Source organism: Loxodonta africana, chromosome 1 (genome assembly GCF_030014295.1).
Source record: "Loxodonta africana isolate mLoxAfr1 chromosome 1, mLoxAfr1.hap2, whole genome shotgun sequence".
NCBI lineage: Eukaryota > Metazoa > Chordata > Mammalia > Proboscidea > Elephantidae > Loxodonta > Loxodonta africana.
In genome coordinates this window covers 82,133,074-82,139,967 of record NC_087342.1, presented here as the reverse complement: position 1 = coordinate 82,139,967, position 6,894 = coordinate 82,133,074, and positions in this window count along the sequence as shown.

Below are 6,894 nucleotides of genomic sequence, written 5' to 3'. Positions count from 1 at the left end.
GTAGAGAGTCAACTTGTTAATACCTATGTTATGAATGGATTCTAATAAAAGATTTTCCTGATGTTAAAAGCTGGCATTTCTGACAAGGGGAGCTCCTCTTTGAGCTTTCAAACTTTCCTCGCTGGAGCAGTACCATGTTATCTTGGAGGCAGAAAATGTGTGAATGAACCAACATATGATGTTCCCTCTCGTGCTGCAATCTGCTCTCCTTTATTGGAGATTTAGTTCTTGGCTCATATTTCTCCACCCAGATGCATCATTATCAGTGACTTAGACCAGTGAGCCCTCGAAGAAATATGTCACTTCTGAGTATCTCACAATCTCACAGTTTATTAATTCTAAGTAATTATGTTCAGAGCTTTCAGGTGATATTTGATTTCTTTTTTGAATGTTGTTAAATTTTTTTCAATTGCAAAGTTAATAATTTGAAAACAGAAACTGAATGCTTCCTAGCAACACTTTCACTTTGAGATTTCTATTACTTTTTATTGTATTGGCTTGATGGATAGGCCTCTGAATCCAGATCAGAAGACAGAAGTTTCCAGTCCATACTTGGTCCCTTGTTTATTGTTGGGCAAGAAGTGGAAGCTTCTTGAATTGACTTCCAGTGGTTGGCTCTAGAGATGTTCCTGGAGGGGAGGGGTGGAGTTTAGGTTGTGTCTTCTGGCACAGATCAATAAACAAACCAAAAACTGAAACCAAACCCTTAGCCATTGAGGTTGAGTTGATTCCATAAAGATTAAACCTGTTGTGGTCCAGTGCATTCTCACTCATAGTGATCCTATAGGGCAGAGTAGAACTGCCCCATAGGGTTTCTAAGGCTGTAAATCTTTATGGAAGCCAACTGCCCCATCTTTCTCCATTGGAATGGCTGGTGGGTTGCACCACAAAGCGCCTAAGCACTACACCACCAAGGTTCCTCAAAGATCAGCAGTTAACATTAAAGAAAACTAAAAATGGGCAGAATCTCAAGAAGACCTTGAGCAAACCTATGTCCCAATAATTGTCATCATACTAGATTTGGTAAATAGTTTGCATCATGTCAGTGACAGCAATCCACTAGAAGTATTGTATAAAGAGTTGTTATCGACATTATAGTGACCCTGATTTTCCTGGCTCACAGTCTTCCTCTAGGACTGGTAGACGATGGCCAAGAAAAAGATGTGAGCAATAAAATAGCCCACTGTAAATGATGGAATAAGCTTCTCTGGAGAATTCTAGGTTTCAGATGGCCTGTAATGAAAAGTTAGTAATGTGGTTATTAAGCCTAAAACTGGCTTTGAAATCTGGACCCTCACAGAGTCTGCGGCACATCGACTGCGCTAACCTAGCTCAGGGATTCAACTTTTCCTGACAATTACTGTCAAATACTCCATGGTGAAAACCCTGGTGGTTTAGTGGTTAAGAGCTTTGGTTGCTAACCAAAAGGTCAACTGTTCGAATCCATCAGGCTCTTCTTGGAAGTTCTGTGTGGCAGTTCTACTTTGTCGTATAAGGTGGCTATGGGTCGGAATCAACTCGAGGACAAAGGGTTTGGGTTTTTGGTTTTATTCTCTAAGTATTCTTTCTGTTATTTGCCTTGCTCTGTAAGCACAATGCACTAATATTTGATAAACTCAAGGCAAAATCTTCAGGCAGATCCCCCTTCTACATTCAACATTGCTCCCTACCACCACCAATGGAATTTCTTTCTGTTCTCTCAGAAGTCCCCAAGATCGGAGTTTCTGTGCTGCAAACAAGAACAATCTCATGTATGCCCTCCAAAGTGTACAGTTTGTCTAACCTGCAATGGCAAGACAGTCTCTGACCTCTCATAGCCAGAGCTGTGCATGAAACGAGCTGGTGTTTTCTGCAGAACAAATGATCTAAGTCCATTTTCCTTAGAGAGAGCCTTCTTACTACTTGTGAACTTCAAGGAAGCACAAGAGAGATGGAAAGCTCAGAAATGATCTATCTCCTTGATGGTCCAGAATCCTTTGCAACAACAGAGACACAGGTACAAGCCCTCTTCCACACACTTCTTTTCTTCTTCCTTTTTTTTAGCCTGTGCCTCAACCATCTATGTTTCTTCCCAGCATCTGCAGCCCCTCTTTATCAGTGGACATAGCACTCTGCCCCTCCTAGCCATCTTTCCCCTCCCACTTTCTTTGTGTCTACTGCTCCTCTTCCTGGGTGAAGCCTCCCCAGGCTCCTTATTCCCCATTCAAATTTCTATGCCAGTGGTTCTAAACCTATCGGATGGTAAAAATTACCTGGGGACAATTCTAAAGTATATTAATTTATGACCCCATCTTATTTCAATGCAGGCAGGAACGGGGAAGTGGACCAAGGAATCCATATTTTTATAAAGTTCTCAGGCTATTATTCCCAAGCTTTGGTGCCACTGAAATACACCCTATATAGCATGTATGACCCTTATGTCTTTGTGTTTATTATATTACCTTTTAATATCTTTCTGCCCCTGACTTCACGGTTCTAAATTCTAGTAGTCCAAATTCAGGGTGTCAAAAAACTTATTGCCATCCAGTCGATTGTGACTCATAGATGACTCATAAGAACCCTATAGGACAGAGTAGAACTGCCCCATAGGATTTCCAAGGCTGTAAACCTTACAGAGGGAACCCTGGTGGCACAGTGGCTGCTTGTTGGAATGGAACAGGAGCTCAGCTAGAGAAAGATGTGGAAGTTTGCTTCCATAAATGCTTACAGCCTTGGAAACTCTGTGGGGCAGTTCTAGTCTGTCCTATAGGGTCACTGTGAGTCAGAATCCACTTGACTCCAATGGGGGGATTAATCTTTATGGAAGCAGACTGACACATCTTTCTCCCCACAGTGGCTGATGGCTTCCAACCACCTAACTCCTGCTTAGCAGCTGAGCACTTATCCACTGTAACAGTAGGGTTATGTTTTTATGGAGACTGTAGGGGAAGATCCTTTTTTGTTTCTTCCAGGTTCTGGTGAATCCAGGTGGCCCTTGGATTACACCTGCAGTAGAACTCCCTGGCCATCTTTCCTCTGTGTGTGTCTCTATCTTGTCCCCTCTTTTATAAGAACACCACTCAAATAGGATTTGGGCTCACACTAACCCAAAATGATATTATGTAAAAAGTTAGCTGATAAAATGTTCAAGAAGCTATTTCCAAACAAGGTGACATTCTCAGATATTGGGAGTTAGAGCTTCAAGATATCTTTCTGAGGGGGACACAACTGAATCCATTACGCAGCTGTATGTATATACCATAGATTATTCAAAGAGCTTCCAATTAATGGACACGTGGCTTATTTTTAGGCTTTTTCTATTACACAATTTAAAAAGATTAGCTACTATCATATTTCATTTTGTATTTTTACCCATGTTTATTTGGAATTGATTGCTAACAAAAGGCTTGCTGAATGGGAGGATAAATGCAAATAATATTTTGCTAGCTGCAGCTGTGTAAGTTTGGAATCTGTGCATATCACGTAGTAGAAACTCCATGAAGATATGTTGGAGAAAAAGAACTGGAATAATTTAATGGAAACACTTCCATGAAAAGTTACTTAGGGCATATCACTTTTGTTTTGGGAGTGAGAATTCTGCAGCCACAACTGCTTTTGATCAGTACAATCAGAACTTAGAGTACAGTAAGTGGGGTAGAGAATTTCGGGGTAGGGAGGATAGAAAGCAGATTGGTTTTCCATGGAGAGGAAAAAAAGCAAGCTCCCACTAGGACTAGAACCCATTATCTATTATTTACGAGACTTTTAACCAACCAAGCTATAGGGCTTTTACAAACGTGAGTCTTAATGCTTTTTTTTTTCTTTTTTATGATGAGGTGAAATATTCTTGCTGCAAAATCTACACGATCCAGACCAGTTTTTGGTGAGAATGTGGACAAACAACAAGCAGACGTTTTGCTTATTCACGTGTGCTGTAGAACTAATAACGCATTCAGAGTTTCGAGCCGCTTGAGTGTCAGCGCCAATAATGCAATTAGTCCAAGGGTAACCCTCAGCAAGTGTCGAGGCAGCCCAATCGTTCCAAAAGGGATGCACTTTTCTAAAAACAAACTTCGCCATTACGTGGCTCATCTTTTATAACTTAGATTCTTCGTTTGGACACCCTAATGAGGGTCTCTAACAAAGGAATTTCACTGAGTCTCTCCTTGACAAGTGATCGTCACTTGCACTCACGGCAAGCAATGATTTGGAGGGGACGGAACGGACGAGAAGAGAAGGCTGGGAGGGTTGAATTCAGCTGCTGAGTCTCCCTCAAAACCATACCCACCGAGTGCCGTCATAAAACCATAAAAAAAAAAAAAAAAAAAAAACATAGCTCCTTAAAATCCCGGAATGCCAAAAGGGAGCGCTATAATGACTCTAATCAGAAAATCAGAGGTGTAGAGCCTCTTGGGGGAAGGGGCAGGAGAAGGGAGGCCGGCTGGCCACACTGGTTTCCTGGATCCAGGTAAAATTCTCCTGAAGTTAAGAGTCTTTGGGCTCCAGGGAAACCCTGCGGTGCCCTACTCACTCAAGGCTGGTTTCAAGTGCAGTAGGTCATCCGCTCGCAAACAATGTAACTTCTTCTGGTCTCTAACCCGGCCCTTGCACCCTGCGGTAACCCCCGCCCCTGCCCGCGGTTGCATCCCCGGGACGCTCAGAAGGCGGGGTTGGATAGCTGTGAATAAGACCTCAGCCCTGCTCGCGGGAGAATGTCGGGCATGGGACTGTAGAAGAGCGGTGGAAGTCGAGGTGAAGCTACAGAGCCCCTGGCCCCTAGGACACGCCGGGACTGAAACGCCTGAGGGGATCAGCAGGGTAGGCCGACAGGGGAGGGGAGATCCAAGGACATCGGCCAGATCGCTTTGGTGGGGTGAGAGCTGGCGGGATGTGTCCTCTCAGGGTTTGGGAACGACACCAAGGAATAGGTCGTTTGCAAACTGACGCCGGCTCTTGGATCTGGGAAATAAGGCCGTCCACACATGCAGCAAAAACTGGGAGATCTATTTCCACAACAAGGAAGCTCTCTTACAAACGCATACATTTACGCACAACACACAGAACCATGACTCGATTTCCAGGTGGGTGATGCGGGAGCTCCTCTGTTCCCTGGTTGCGAACATAAGGAATAACTTCCCGATGCCCACCCCTGACCCCCAGACGCAGCTGAGGAGAGGCTTCACCTCCGCCTGGTCACAATAAACTCACACGATCTGCGTATTCGTATGGAAATAAAGATTAACTGTTTTCCCATTTCTACTCCAAAGCAAGAAGCCCTTCACCATGCTAATTTGCTCAGTAATCCTCTGCTCCCCCTTCCAGTGCCATTGAAAAGCAAGACAGGAAAAGATGGACTGAAAGAGGAGACAAAGAACGAACGGGCTCCATCATTTCATTTGGAATTTCCTTAGTTTTCTGAGTAGTGTTTGGAGTGTGGGACAGCCTGAGGTTACCAAGCAGAGAAGTGTCTTACTGTTTTACTTTCCCTTCTTCGCGCTCCTCCTCTACTAACCCATCAACGGTCTCCAAAAATTGGATCACATTTTTCAGGCACGGATGGCAACAGACCTCATGTAATTTCAGATTTGTCCGTAGATAATAGTGAAGCGGATTTGTACTTATAAAAGTAGGAGTCGTATATACAATACTTCGGCGCATAAGTAAAATGGCACCCCCAGGCGGCGGGAATAGCTCAGTCCGGAGAGCGTTAGACTGAAGATCTAAAGGTCCCTGGAGCAATCTCCGGTTTTAGCAGTTTTGTTTACCTTTGCATAATTATGATCATAGCTTTTTAAATATAACAGTTGCATTCCAAGGCTTTAGGAGTGTAGTAGAACTAAGTGTAAATAAAGTTTAGCAAAAACTTCTCCGGAAGGAGGGCATAGCTTACCGGTAGAACGTGTGCTTTGCATGTGAGAGGTGTAGAGATCCATCCCCAGCACCTTCAGAGTTTTCCTCTATTTCAACATGGTTTAAACTCATTCCTTAAGGAATTGAGCCCTGGGGTCGTCCAGGAGTTGAGAACTCCCCCATCAAACAAAAAGCCACAGGCAGATTCTCGGAAACACTATGGAGCAGTTCTATCCTGTCTTACACTGTCACTATGCGTCGGAATCCACTCCATGGCAACCGTTTTATACTGTCCCCCCCCGAAGGAATGCAGATGTAGTTCCCCTAATATTTTCAATACCATTCCTGCACACATACAAAGTAAGAACATAACCCGATGGATTCCTCCAATGCTCTTCCATTCACTGGCTGTGAGCCTCTACATCCCTTAAGGAGACTGTGACAACAGAAGGAAGATGTTAAGAAAGGGGCGAAATGAAGAGCGTGATCCCAAAGGAATCACTTGCAACATCCTGACGCAAAAGCCTGCACATTAACTGGTGGTTCACCCTGGCTCTCATTTGTAGTGTTATTAAAAAGACAGAAAGGCAGAAAAAGAGATGGGGAAAGGCTTCTGCAGACAGTTTTCTTTAGTGCATTGTGTTTTCTGGGGCAAAGGATGGAGCAAAAGCAGAAAAGCCTATCTTAATGCCCACCGATTTCTCTACAGGAGCTCGGCCCAAAAATCAGCAATGGACCGCCGTAGGTCCCGAGTCTTTTTAGATGAGCGCTTGACTAGGACTCTGGGCAATGTAACGCAGTCAGGGAATTAGAAGCTTTCCTAATACGAAAGGAGAAGAAATAACTAGAATCAACACATCCTCAGCCGATATTCCATAATATCAATTTTCCTTTACTACCTCACTAACTCCATTTTCCTCCTTAATTTAAGTCTTTAAATAAAATATTTACTGGAAATCTGAGTTAACAACAAAAGGAGGTAGACCCATGTGAAGAAGCAGGGAAAAGCTTTTCTGTCAAAATGGAAAATAGGTACAGGCAGTATCCGACTTGCCACATATTTGA